We start from the raw sequence: 14,787 nt of genomic DNA on the forward strand, positions 1-14,787 counted from the left end.
AATCAATGACCATTACCAGAAATATTTCTTACTGATTATAACTGATCTCTCATCTTGTGTGCAACTAGAAAGAAATACTAAATACCCTGTTCGTGTTCTACTGAAATCTACAATCAAAAAGATCTCTTACCGAGTTAAAAAATTTACTCTGGGAGAATATTGACTTGAGAAAGTCTAACCCTAAAAATATGTCCAAAATAGTATGCACTTTAAAGTTTAGAGATTATAAGTATAGAGCCAGGGAACCTCAACCACGCAGAAGTCCCACCCTGTACCACATCGGTCAATGCTTTGCTGCATGCGTCATCAGCCCACACCCCCTCCACTATTAAAGCCATCCCAGTTGGTCAGTTCCTCAGGATGAAGCGGATCTGCTCTTCAGATACTCTGTTTGAGCAGCAGTCAACTGATCTCACTAAAAGATTTAGAGAAAGAGGATACAGTAACAGGAATATAAAAATAGGCTACAGGAGAGCGAGAGATACCCCCCGCACGGATCTCTTTAAACCAAAATCACGAGCCACTAATAATCCAAACGTACGGTTCATATCAACCTTTAATGGACAGTGGGATGCAATGAGGACCATCTTAACCAGGCATTGGCCGATTTTAAAATCTGAACCACAATTGGCACAGGGTTTATCAGCAAGACCATTAATGACAGCAAGAAGATCAAAAAATCTCAAGGATCTTCTTGTTTCTAGTCACTATGTACCCCAACAATCATGTCCATTTGGGTCGCGAGGACCTAGGAAAGGGTGCTTCCCATGTGGTGACTGTAAATCCTGTGCCAACATTTGCCGTGCAACGCACTTTTCCACGGTAGATGGGAAAAGACAATTCCAAATTAGAGAATACATCTCATGCAGCACCACTCATGTGGTGTATTACGCGACGTGTGGTTGTCCAAAAGTCTACGTGGGACCCACTTCTAGGGAACTACGGGTCCGTACGAGGGAACACGTACGTGACATTATGGGGGCAAGAGAATCTGTCGACATTACACAATTAAAAACACTACCGAGGCACTTCAAGACACATCATGACTGTAACCCCAAAAGATTCTTGCACAGAAAGAGTGCAGGTGGATTGTCCTACTGGGGTCAATGAAACCCGATGGATTGAACGAAACATTAAGTTTTGCCCCTTTTCTGTAAAGTCTATTGCTGATTTTATCTGTTATTAATTATGTTTTTTGTATTATAGTTATTTAGTTATCCTTCTACTTGTCCTATGTGTTTGGTATCCTTGTGTGGTGCAGATTGAAGTGATCCATCTGAATTCCCAGGAGAAGATAAGATCAAGAAAAGGAAGATATTTATTTGACTCTCTTTATTATAATTACTACTCTGTAACAAAGTGATATGAGATGTAGTTGGCGCTATTGTGCCGTAATACTTTTTCTTAATATAGCTCTCCTATGAATGGCCTGTTATGAGACTAATCTAAATACAATAGGGTAGAAATGTAACATTTTTTATATTGACTCACTCAGGAATGATGTTTAAGTTAGTGAATCTCTGGAATTATACGTATTGATGCAATTGAGTTTGTATATAATATCACTTGGGGGGAGAGGTTTTTGTAACGCTCTACATTTCATTTGGTGTTTGTTTTGGTAGGGAATATCATACCAATATGTATGACTCTGGTATTGCATCAGGCTATACCTATCAATCTTATGCTCTTAATATTATTATTAATATTTATTTTTGTTTGTTCACGATATCACCATATGCATATAATTTGTATATCTTATTGTTATACTCTTAATTTATGTCTAACGCAATACAATGTATGTGCATTGACATATCATACACAATGTTATATTCCTTTGTTTGTTTCTCACTTTATTTATAAAATTTCTTTTCTTTTTTGATCATATTGCATATAATTGTGCATCACGTCTCTATATATATTCAATTATTTATTTATTATTTATCACTGTTCTTCTCTTTTTGCATGTTCACATATACCATTGATTCCTATTGTAACCTAAGACGATCTTATAACTACATCATTATGTCAATGGAACTACTAAAATACGATGTACAGCGTACATTATGACTCTGGGATCCTGATCCTGTCAATTTTCTTTTTGAATCCACTTACCTCCCTGATGACGTGCGCTTGCTCGGTGGGGCGGCCTGCGGCGACGCCTGCCCCCTTCGGCTTCGACACATGCACTGCGCATGTCCGGAACTCCCGTTACGCGTCGGGAGTCCGGATATGCGCTCCAGCATGCGGGGCCGGATGTGGGGCATGCCTCTCTTCCGGTCGCGTCATCGGACAAGCGCCGATTCTTGTCTCGGCGCTAATATGGATCCATTTCTCTATGTACACACACTATAAAAGGACTACACACACTATGGGCTTAATGTACCCCCTGAGGAAGCAACCAAAGATAGCGAAACGCGCGTTGGGGTTGTACTGTGGACCTCTCAGCACGGACATATCGTGAGACTCTCACTTTTTAATGGGTAAGACAGAATCACTATAACTGCTCACCATACAATTACTGATTTTCCCTATGTCACTATATTTTGGCCAGGTATTTATCCATTGTTGCCACATAAACATTAGGACTTTGAGAATCATCAGTATATGACCCACTTGGATGAGATACTCTATATACTTTATTGTATGGGTAGTGAATATGGGTCTGCCCTAATATACCATTCCGTTGTCTAATTTTGTCCTGTGCTGTATTGTGTACCACGGTATTAGTACTAGAGTCTTCTTATGATGTGTTTTTAAATGTATGTTATTTTCTATTAATAAAATTGATATATTCTTGTATACTCAGACGCTATAGCTCTTTTTCTTCGGTATGGTTCTATAATTATGGAGCAGTCTATTTGATATAATATGGGGGGAAGTTGGTTTTCCAAACTTTACCTAGCCTGTAACCAACATATGCTTAGAGCTTATCTACCTGTACCAGTTGTGTCTAGAGTTTGTGTCTGACCGAGCGGTCGTACCCTACAAGCGCCTCCATGGGTCACTGCGGGGACCACCCACTACCACACGGCCTGCTTCAAAGCTAAGGGAGGAGACCTCAACAACAGTCCTCATTTTAAGCGGGAGGTATTTTCCGCATTCTGAAGTACATGTAAGTTAGGGTCACTGCGCGGGCACAGAAACTGCCATCCTGTACTAACAGCCAGGTTTGGGGAAAACTACTCCGATCCCATGGGTTTAACCCCTAAAGTACCGTGATCAATGTTGATTGTGGTGCTGACAAATGTAGTACTCTGTGAGCCCTGGCAATGCGCTGACTGGTGCCCCCAGGTTTGTCCACAGGATTGCCAATCATCCGTAAATTCAGTCCGTAAAAAATAGAAGACTTTTTTCCGGTATCTGTAAAATAAAATATACGCGTCCGTGATTTTTTTTAAGCTGCAGGAGCTTGTACAGATTATTGTGCTTGTAATTATTATCATTTTCTAGGTCACAGTACATGCTGCTTATGTCACTATCCTAGTCTATAGTTAAATATATATATATTACTTATAATCTTTAGGATTCATTATGGTTTTCCAATTTGTCCATAAAAATTGTTGTCTACAGTGATTTTTGGATTAATTGTCCTGAAAAAACATGTAAACTTGGCAACCTGGCTGTCCAGTATTAATGCCTATTAATACTACTTAATACCTTAAAGGGGTTGTCCACTTTCTGAAAACTGATGACCTATCCAACGGAAACCCCCTTTAATTAAGTATGCTCTAATTTGAAATGCACAGACAATAATGTAATGTTTTATAGACCTATAACAGAACAATATAGCTAAAATACTGTATAAAAGTAAATATTACCTAGAAAAAATGTTTTAAGAATAATGAAATAATTTTAAATATATAAAATAAAGCACTGCAAATTAATAAAGACAATAAAAAAACATTAAATTTTTTTTCTAAACAGCAAAAATCAGAGACATATTAGGCTATGTTCACACGGGGTATTTTGCCGAGTTTTTTGACGCGGAAACCGCGTCGCAAAACTCGGCAAAAACGAGCAGTAAAACTGCCTCGCGGGAAAAAGAAGCGACATGCCCTATCTTCGGGCGCTTCCGCCTCTGACCTCCCATTGACTTCAATGGGAGGCAGGAGAAAGCGTATTTCTCGCTGTTTTATGCCCGCGGCGCTCAATGGCCGCAGGCGAAAAACGGCGCGATAATTGCCGCGAAAATCGGCGTGCAGGGAGAGGAATATCTGCCTCAAAGTTCCAAACGGAATTTTGAGCCAGATATTCCTCCCCCAAAATACTCCGTGTGAACATAACCTTAAGTATCCCCACACTTAAAAACAACCCATACAATAATGTTATCATGTCTAAGGTGAAACTAAAAATAAACAGTGAACAGTGAAACTAAAAATATTTAATGCACAATGACAGAACCTCAAGAAAGTCACAAAATCTCCCCACAAAAATATTTATTCTCTGCAGGCTTCATTACTCACATCTAAGATCAAAGCCTGGAGTTGGAATGAGGCCCCACTCTATTAGGACATAAAACACTTATGATTATTTTGGTTTCCATTCTGTCTGCTGTGTATTTTCAGCCTTTTCTTGGCCTTCCAGTGGTCTGCATTATTTTTTTTACTCCTAATGTAAACCTCTGAAGGAAAGGAAACGAGATGTGAAAAAAGCGTAAGTTGAGGTTAAAAGGGTTTTCCGAAACTTTGATAGAGACGGCCAATGCTTACGATAGGCCATCAATATCAAATTGGTGGGGGCTGAGTCTCAACATGCCCACCGATTAGCTGATAGAAAGGATTGCGGCACTCCATCGATCTCCGTATCCCCTTCACTGTTTACTAGACACAGCTCCGTACACTTGGTCGTGGCTGTGCCTAGTATTGCAGCTCAGTCATATTCACTTGAATATGACTGAACAGCAGTGATCTGCAATACCAAAATGTACGGAACTGTGCCTGGTAAACAATGAAGGGGACGTGGTGCTCGCCAGAGTTCCGTGGCCTTAAATCAGCTGATTGGTGGGAGTGCAGAGGGTCGGACTCCCACCGATCTGATATTGATGGCCTATCCGAAGTAGAGCCTATAATATCAAAGTCCTGGAAAACCCCTTTAAATTGTAATTGGGTAACTTAAAGGGGTTGTCCAGTTTGGACAATGCCTTTTTGTTAGAGGTGTCCTCCGACTATAAGCGGATGACAGTGTTTTCTGCTGCTAGGACCGTTCATCAATTAGTTGTAATCTGCACAGGCACCATGCAGCAAGTGTTCAATTTCCCTGCAGCGCCACAACAGGTGAAATGAAGCATTACATGGTAACCATTGAAATCAATTGGCTCTCCATATGATGCATGGACATGCCAAGTGCTTCAGAAATGCTCTTTGTAGCTGTTCTCCTATCTGGCTAATCATTGGAAGCTTTGAATGAGGGACTTCTAATAAATCAGAATGTCCAAATTTACTAATAGTGTCCTAAATTAAGACAGCTCAGAATTAATTACATGTGCAAAAATTTATCACAGTGCTGGATGATAATTTTGCCAAATGTTTAGACCCTTCTGCCTAACTATATACTAACTTTTGGTTGGCTTACTTTAGTCCCCATTTTTTGGGCAATTTTGTGCATCCTAAGCCAAACCCTTTTCCTGCTAAGCCACGCCCCTTGTTGAATGAGTTTCAAACCTCTGTTATTTTTGGCGCATTTTATTGATAAATTTGTTTAACAAGATTTGTCTAAAAGAAGGTGCTACTTAGGCCAGAAAACTGGTGCAACACCAATAGTCCCCAATCTGTCATAATTTACATCTGTTGATCAGCTGGTCATCGGTCGTAACCTGAACGTTATGGTGCAATACCAAAACTAACAACTTACTGGATGTTATAAAAGGGGTGTATATTTCCTTTTAGGATAAAACGTACCTGGGAATATTTAACTTGACCGTAAAGGTTTGTAATGTTATAGGCCAGAAGTACAATCGGATAAATGAACGGTCGATTTGTTGGGCATTTTTAAGGGCCAATTCCCACGGCAAAGCTGTGTGCATGGATTCTGTATGGTGGCACATGGAATCCCTATAGGTTTCCCCAGAATTATGTGGATGGGCCCTAAATCTTATCTATGGCCAGCTAAAGTCCAAACTTAAATCTAATAAAGACCTTGTGTGAGGACTGGGATTGCGAAGGTTAAGGCTATGTGCACATCACGTTTTTGGCCTATGTTCAATGTATATACTGGGAAAAGCTCCCGATGTATACATTAAACGCAGGCTGTGATGAATGCCTAACAATGGCATCTATTACCCATCGGCTCCCATGTTAAAAAAATATACACTGTGCGATATACGTTTTTGTGGGATTCCTCGGGATGGGCATTTTATATTGATAGCCTATCCTTATATCAGATCAGTGGAGGTCCAATTCCATGCCCTCCCACTGATCAGCAGACTGAAGGGGCCGCAGCACCGAATGCCGCAACCACTTTAGTGTTTATCAAGCACAGCGCCGTACATATCCATACGACTGTGTCTAGGATTGCAGCTCAGTCCTTCTCACTTGAATGGGACCGGAATTGCAATCCCATTGACAGCTGCTACTGATCTGTACGGCGCTGTGCCTAGTAAACATTAAAGAGGTTGCGGCATTCGTCGCTGCAGCCCCTTCATTCAGCTGATAACCGGGTGTGCCGTGAGTTGGACCCCTGCCAATCTGATATTGATGACCTATCCTAAGGATAATAAAGAGGTAAACTCAAGCACTCCTTAGGTTAATTTGCAAAAAAGTGGTTTTATTTAGAATAAGGCAATAAATAATAACGTTTCGGCCACAATTCGGCCTTTGTCCAACACTGCGGATTAAAAAACAACATAGTAAACATAAATAATTTTGCATGATAATATGAGGATAACATAATAGTAGCTCATAATAATGATCAAAAGAAGAAAAAGAAAATAATGAAAAAGAAAAGGAAAAAATGACTAGACCATCCCAGGACTAGGAGTAACAGTGTATAATCGCTCATATATAGATATAACATTTATAGTGTTCTCCTATACATAGAGATAAACATATCTAAAATGCTGTTGTTAGGGAAATGAATCAGGAAATATTGAGCATGATAGAACAATCAAAGCAGCAGATATACAAATGCAAAGAATCTTGTAACCTGAAGTGAACTAGGATATGTAGCAGAGTCCGTATGGTACTTACCTATTGCCGCTGGTCAATAGAAAATAATGTTGGTATATGACGCTAATTCTATAAGGTACCTTGTACCATGGGTATGCGTAATGAGTCGTCATGGAACATTCTTATTAGACACCAGTGAATTCCTAAGAACAATTAGAGCATTGACTACTTTACCTAAGGACTGCATTCTGGTAACTTGGGATGTTACTAGTCTATACATCTCCATACAACATGATAAGGGCATGTTAGCAGTTAGAAAATCATTACCTACCTCTGAAATAGCTCCAGAATTAATCCCATTTTATATGGATTTACTTAACATTGTACTAACATCCAATTTTTTTATGTTCCATGACGACTTCTACCTGCAGAAACAAGGTACAGCGATGGGATCCAATGTTGCCCCCTCATATGCAAACTGCTATATGGCCGATTTTAAAGAGACATATGCGTATACACACCCTCTCTTTGCCAACCACTCCATTGTCTGGAAAATATATATTGACGATATCTTTTGCATATGGGATGGCAACTTGAATTCCCTCGACACATTCCACATACACCTCAATTCCATTTTTCCAGAACTACAGTTCACATTACATCAAGATTTACATGCTATCAGCTTCCTGGATACTCTAATCAATAAATCCCCAGAAGGTACACTATCCTCAGATCTGTTTAGAAAGGAAACTCTTCAGTAGCTGACACCCCATGACCACAAAGAAATCTCTTCTATGTTCCCAGTTCGAGAGAGTAAGAAGAATCGTGGAGGATGACCCATGCAGAACACTAGATTAGAGGAAATGGCAGGTAAATTCATAGAGAGAGGCTACCCTAAATCTTTAATACAAAAGAATTTGCAACCTAAAACTCAGTCTTAATGCCCGATAGGTAAGCGCATCCCATTCATACACACTTACCACCCAGCAGCCAACAAAGTACAAAACATCATCAGGAGACACTGGAATATACTTTCCAAAGCTTATCCCATGGTAGAAGAATTTCAAACACCTATTCTTCCATGCAATCACAGACCTAGAAACCTCAGAGACAAGTTAGTGAAGGCAGACAAGGGATCCAAGATTAAGATATCGAGACAACTCTTTTTAAGAACCCCCAAAAAAGGAACATTTCCATGCTTACATTGCGCACAATGCTCCAACATTCTCAAAGGAGACCGGATACATCACCCACATACAGGTAAAAGTTTTCCTGTCAGAGACTTCTTTACCTGTAACTCCAAATATATTGTCTATCTTATCAAATTCCCATGTGGTCTCGGATACGTGGGGGAAACTACACAAACCATCAGTGACCGGATTGGGAAACACAAATCCACTATACGCTGCAAAAATCTTCTACTACCCATTCCCTACCACTTTCATCATGCAAACCATAACATTACACAACTAAAATTTCAGGTCCTTGAACCGGTACCAAAACCCAGAAGGGGAGGCAACAGAATCCAATTACTGAAAAAGAGAGAAGCCTATTGGATTCATAAATTACAATGCCTTACACCACGTGGCCTCAATCATGACTATGATATACACAGCTTTCTATAATTCTCCATATATTCCAATATACTAACATCCTTCTATTTTTTCCCCTCAGGCTCGCTGAATATCCATCAGTCCCTATTGCCGCCTCTCAGTACCATCATGGGTATCCTTTTCTTAAATTATCAGGCTTTTTCAAATTAACAGTTTTTTTTATATTATTAAAATAATATCTTTAGTCATCCATACATCCATATTAAAATTTTTTTTCAATTCCTATAGATCGGTGCGGTCCATACCTCAATACATCGTCTAAATACATTACCTTTTGTATTATTATCCTATCCCTATTCATGACTGCACCTCGTAACCAGCAGCACGCATGCGCGTATACTTATAATTCCTTCAAAAAGACGCGACCGCGCCTGCGCATGCGCGAACCTCCGGCGCCCTTACCATAGAGTCTCTATTTAACCATAGAGTCTCCAGGTAATGGACGCATCCACACATCCGGTCATCATGCCCATAATCTACTATTTAAGGTACTGTAAAGGATCTGCCAGGCACAACTTCTGTGTGCCCATAGGTAATCAGTCTGCACCTGAGTCTATGTCTCTGAGACTAACTCCATCTTCCACCACTCAGGATGGCAGGCTTAGGAGTGGGAGAGCCTTTCGCAGCCTGGCCAGACGGAGCTAGCTCCCGCCCTCTGTCTATTTATACCTGCCTTTCCTGTTCCTCCTTTGCTTGTGATTCTTCTCGTGTGGTTTCCTGGCCCAGCTACAGCTTCTGACTATTTGATCCTGCTCCATACTGACCCTGGCTTACTGACTACTCTCCTGCTCTGCGTTTGGTACCTCGTTCACTCCTGGTTTGACTCGGCTTGTTCACCACTCTTGTTGCTCACGGTGTTGCCGTGGGCAACTGCCCCATTTCCCTTAGCTTTGTGTACCCTTGTCTGTTTGTCTTGTGCACTTACTGAGCGTAGGGACCGCCGCCCAGTTGTACCCCATCGCCTAGGGCGGGTCGTTGCAAGTAGGCAGGGACAGAGTGGCGGGTAGATTAGGGCTCACTTGTCCGTTTCCCTACCCCCTTTCATTACATAATCACAAGCCCATATACCTAGTCTACCCTGGTCCCTGACACTACCATGGACCCCCTTGAGACCCTGGCCCAGCAAATGCAGGGTCTCTCCCTACAGGTCCAGGCCCTGGCTCAGAGTGTCAACCAGCCTGACACTACCATGGTAGTGCCCCTCACCTCACCTCTTGAACCCCACCTCAAGTTGCCTGACCGGTTCTCAGGGGACCGGAGGACTTTTCTCTCCTTTCGGGAGAGTTGTAGGCTCTACTTTCGCTTAAAGCCTCACTCCTCAGGTTCTGAGAGCCAGCGGGTGGGTATAATTATGTCCCGGCTCCAGGAAGGGCCCCAAGAGTGGGCCTTCTCCTTGGCTCATGACGCCCCTGAACTTTCCTCCGTTGATCGTTTCTTTTCTGCTCTCGGACTCATTTATGACGAGACTGACAGGACTGCCTTTGCTGAGAGTCAGCTGGTGACCTTACATCAGGGTAAAAGACCTGTTGAGGAGTATTGTTCTGACTTTAGGAAGTGGTGCGTAGCTTCTCGGTGGAATGACCCTGCCTTAAGGTGCCAGTTTAGGTTGGGTCTGTCGAACGCCCTGAAAGACCTGCTAGTTAGCTATCCCTCTTCTGACTCCCTTGACCAGGTTATGGCTTTAGCGGTACGACTTGACCGACGTCTCAGGGAACGACAACTTGAACGTTTTTGTGTTTTCCCCTCTGACTCCCCCATGATGCCTCCCGAGGTCCCATTGCTTCGCTCTTCCACGTAAAACTCGGAGGTACCTATGCAACTCGGGGCCTCCGTGTCCCCCTGACAACGTAGAGAGTTCCGCAGGAAGAATGGTCTCTGCTTCTATTGTGGGGATGACAAGCATCAAGTGAACACCTGTCCTAGGCGTAAGAATAAGCAGCCGGAAAACTTCCGCGCCTAAGTGATCATCGGGGAGGTCACTTGGGCGCACAGGTATTTCCCGTAAATATGAAACGTAATAAAATCTTGCTTCCCTTTCAGGTCTCTTTTGGTGGTAGGTCTGCTACCGGCAGTGCCTTTGTGGATTCAGGGTCTTCTGCTAATATCATGTCTGTGGAATTTGCTATGTCTCTAGCCATGCCTTTGATTGATTTGCCTAAACCTGTCCCGGTAGTGGGCATCGACTCCACTCCTCTTGCGAATGGTTATTTTACACAGCATACCCCTGTTTTTGAACTCCTTGTTGGCTCCATGCATTTGGAGCAGTGCTCTGTACTGTTGATGCAGGGATTATCATCCGATTTGGTTTTAGGCCTTCCCTGGTTGCAGTTGCATAATCCCACGTTTGACTGGAATACTGGGGAGCTTACCAAATGGGGTAATGAATGCTTGACGTCATGTTTTTCTGTTAATTCTATTTCTCCCCCTGAGGAGGTGAACACGCTACCTGAGTTTGTTCAGGACTTCGCTGATGTTTTCTCTAAGGAGGCCTCCGAAGTGTTACCTCCTCATAGAGAATACGATTGCGCTATCGAATTGGTACCAGGAGCTAAGCTCCCTAAGGGTAGGATATGTAATCTTTCTTGTCCCGAACGTGAAGCCATGAGAGAGTATATCCAAGAATGCCTGGCCAAGGGTTACATTCGCCCCTCTACTTCTCCGGTAGGTGCTGGCTTCTTCTTCGTAGGGAAGAAGGATGGTGGTCTTAGGCCATGCATTGACTACCGTAACTTAAATAAGGTCACTGTAAGGAACCAGTATCCCCTTCCTTTGATTCCTGATCTCTTTAATCAGGTTCAGGGGGCCCAATGGTTCTCTAAGTTTGATCTACGGGGGGCGTATAACCTTATCCGCATCAAAGAGGGGGATGAGTGGAAGACTGCGTTTAACACGCCCGAAGGTCATTTCGAATACCTCGTCATGCCCTTTGGGTTGTGTAATGCTCCTGCGGTCTTCCAGAATTTCATAAATGAGATTTTAAGAGATTACCTGGGGGTATTTCTTGCAGTGTACCTTGATGACATACTGGTGTTTTCCAAGGACTTGTCTTCCCACATTGAGCATGTCAGGAAGGTGCTCCAGGTCCTTCGGGAAAACAAACTGTTTGCTAAAACCGAAAAATGTGTGTTTGGGGTACAGGAGATACCATTTTTGGGTCAAATCCTCACCCCTCATGAATTCCGCATGGACCCCGCCAAGGTCCAGGCTGTGGCGGAATGGGTCCAACCTGCCTCCCTGAAGGCGTTACAGTGTTTCTTGGGGTTCGCTAATTATTACAGGAGATTTATTGCTAACTTCTCGGTCATCGCTAAGCCTCTTACGGACCTCACTCGCAAAGGTGCTGATCTCCTCCACTGGCCTCCTGAGGCTGTCCAGGCTTTTGAGGTCCTTAAGAAGTGCTTTATCTTGGCCCCGGTGCTGGTTCAGCCCAACCAAATGGAGCCATTTATCGTGGAAGTTGACGCATCCGAGGTGGGAGTGAGGGCTGTCTTGTCCCAGGGTACCAGGTCCCTCACCCATCTCCGTCCCTGTGCCTACTTCTCCAGGAAGTTTTCGCCCACTGAGAGTAACTATGATATTGGCAACCGCGAACTCTTAGCCATTAAATGGGCATTTGAAGAGTGGCGCCACTTCCTGGAGGGGGCTAGGCACCAGGTAACGGTCCTTACCAATCACAAGAATCTGGTTTTCCTAGAATCTGCCCGGAGGCTAAACCCGAGACAAGCTCGATGGGCGCTATTTTTTACCAGATTCAACTTTTTGGTTACCTATAGGGCTGGGTCTAAAAATATTAAGGCCGATGCTCTGTCGCGTAGCTTCATGGCCAACCCTCCTTCGGAGGAAGATCCTGCTTGTATTTTGCCCTGGTATAATCATTTCTTCTATTGATTCTGATTTAGTCTCTGAAATTGCGGCCGATCAAAGTTCAGCTCCCGGGAACCTTCCTGAGGACAAGCTGTTTGTTCCCCTGCAATTCCGGCTAAGGGTACTTAGGGAGAATCATGACTCCGCACTATCTGGTCATCCAGGCGTCCTGGGTACCAAACACCTCATTGCCAGAAACTATTGGTTAAAGACGTTAAGGCCTACGTCGCCACTTGTGAGGTTTGTGCTAGGTCCAAGACGCCCAGGTCCCGACCAGCGGGCTTACTACGTTCTTTGCCCATTCCCCAGAGACCTTGGACCCATATCTCCATGGATTTTATCACCGATTTGCCTCCATCTCAAGGCAAGTCGGTGGTGTGGGTTGTAGTAGACCGCTTCAGTAAGATGTGCCACTTTGTGCCCCTCAAGAAACTACCCAATGCCAAGACGTTAGCTACCTTGTTTGTCAAACACATCCTGCGTCTCCATGGGGTCCCTGTCAATATTGTTTCGGACAGAGGGGTACAATTTGTTTCATTGTTTTGGAGAGCCTTCTGTAAAAAGTTGGAGATTGATCTGTCCTTCTCCTCTGCCTTCCTTCCTGAAACTAATGGCCAAACGGAGAGGACTAATCAATCTCTAGAACAATATTTAAGGTGTTTTATCTCTGACTGTCAATATGATTGGGTCTCTTTCATTCCCCTCGCCGAATTTTCCCTTAATAACTGGGTCAGTAACTCGTCAGGTGTCTCCCCCTTTTTCTGTAATTTTGGGTTTAATCCACGGTTCTCCTCCGTTTCACCTGGTATTTCCAACAATCCCGAGGTAGAGGTCGTTCATCGGGAACTGTGCACAGTCTGGGCCCAGGTTCAGAAGAACCTAGAGGCGTCCCAGAGCGTACAAAAAACTCAGGCTGATAGAAGACGTTCTGCTAACCCCTTGTTTATGGTCGGGGATCTGGTGTGGTTATCGTCTAGGAACTTGCGCCTTAAGGTCCCGTCCAAGAAGTTTGCTCCCCGGTTTATTGGGCCGTATAAGGTCATTGAAGTCCTCAATCCTGTCTCCTTCCATCTGGAGTTGCCCCCATCTTTTCGAATACACGACGTGTTTCATGCCTCCCTCCTTAAACGCTGCTCCCCGTCCTTGGCTCCCTCGAGGAAACCTCCTGTTCCCGTTCTCACCCCTGAGGGGGTGAAATTCGAGGTGGCCAAGATTGTGGACAGCAAGATGGTCCAAGGCTCCCTCCAGTACCTGGTCCATTGGAGAGGATACGGGCCTGAGGAGAGGACTTGGGTACCTGCCCGGGATGTTCACGCTGGTTTATTGGTCAGGAAGTTCCACCTTCGTTTCCCCAATAAACCAGGTCCACTTAGAAAGGGTCCGGTGGCCCCTCATAAAAGGGGGGGGGGTACTGTAAAGGATCTGCCAGGCACAACTTCTGTGTATACGCCCATAGGTAATCAGTCTGCACCTGAGTCTATGTCTCTGAGACTGATTCCATCTTCCACCACTCAGGATGGCAGGCTTAGGAGTGGGAGAGCCTATCGCAGCCTGGCCAGACGGAGCTAGCTCCCGCCCTCTGTCTATTTATACCTGCCTTTCCTGTTCCTTCTTTGATTGTGATTCTTCTCGTGTGGTTTCCTGGCCCAGCTACAGCTTCTACTATTTGATCCTGCTCCATACTGACCGTGGCTTACTGACTACTCTCCTGCTCTGCGTTTGGTACCGCGTTCACTCCTGGTTTGACTCGGCTCGTTCACCACGCTTGTTGCTCACGGTGTTGCCGTGGGCAACTGCCCCATTTCCCTTAGCTTTGTGTACCCTTGTCTGTTTGTCTTGTGCACTTACTGAGCGTAGGGACCGCCGCCCAGGTGTACACCGTCGCCTAGGGCGGGTCGTTGCAAGTAGGCAGGGACAGAGTGGTGGGTAGATTAGGGCTCACTTGTCCGTTTCCCTACCCCCTTTCATTACAGAACAGTTCACATATCCTTTAAGCTATAACTACAAGAAATGTACCAAAGCCATTTTAGGTCAATATAGTTGAGTTCTTGACCTAACAGGGTCCTGAAGTGTGTTGTTCATTAGGTTCACAGACTCTTCAGTCCTCCCCTTGTAAAAGTCTTTTTGATGTGATTAGGAGAATTGAGCGCTGTTACCGCTGATAGATAAGGTCATGTTTTGACAAATTTGTTATTTGCCTTCGATAT

Source organism: Rhinoderma darwinii, chromosome 2 (genome assembly GCF_050947455.1).
Source record: "Rhinoderma darwinii isolate aRhiDar2 chromosome 2, aRhiDar2.hap1, whole genome shotgun sequence".
Lineage (NCBI taxonomy): Eukaryota > Metazoa > Chordata > Amphibia > Anura > Rhinodermatidae > Rhinoderma > Rhinoderma darwinii.